We start from the raw sequence: 222 nt of genomic DNA on the forward strand, positions 1-222 counted from the left end.
TGGTTATCGGTATGAATCCATGGGTCTCTGAGTATCGGTATTTGTGCGAGTGGTATGTGCACAAATTGAACTTAAAAAGGGCATTGAGGGGTCGGAAGCTAAGTTAAATGTTAAGTTCCTTGCAGTGCAAGGCAGCTCTCTGGTCGTGTCCTCAAACAGCCCCTGGAATTATTGATATACAAAATGGACGTATGTATCCAGGAAAGCCACACGGAGTCGTAG

The sequence above is a fragment of the Petromyzon marinus genome, chromosome 48, assembly GCF_048934315.1.
Source record: "Petromyzon marinus isolate PM22_M1 ecotype Great Lakes invasive population chromosome 48, UKy_Petmar_22M1.pri1.0, whole genome shotgun sequence".
NCBI classification, from domain to species: Eukaryota; Metazoa; Chordata; class Hyperoartia; order Petromyzontiformes; family Petromyzontidae; genus Petromyzon; species Petromyzon marinus.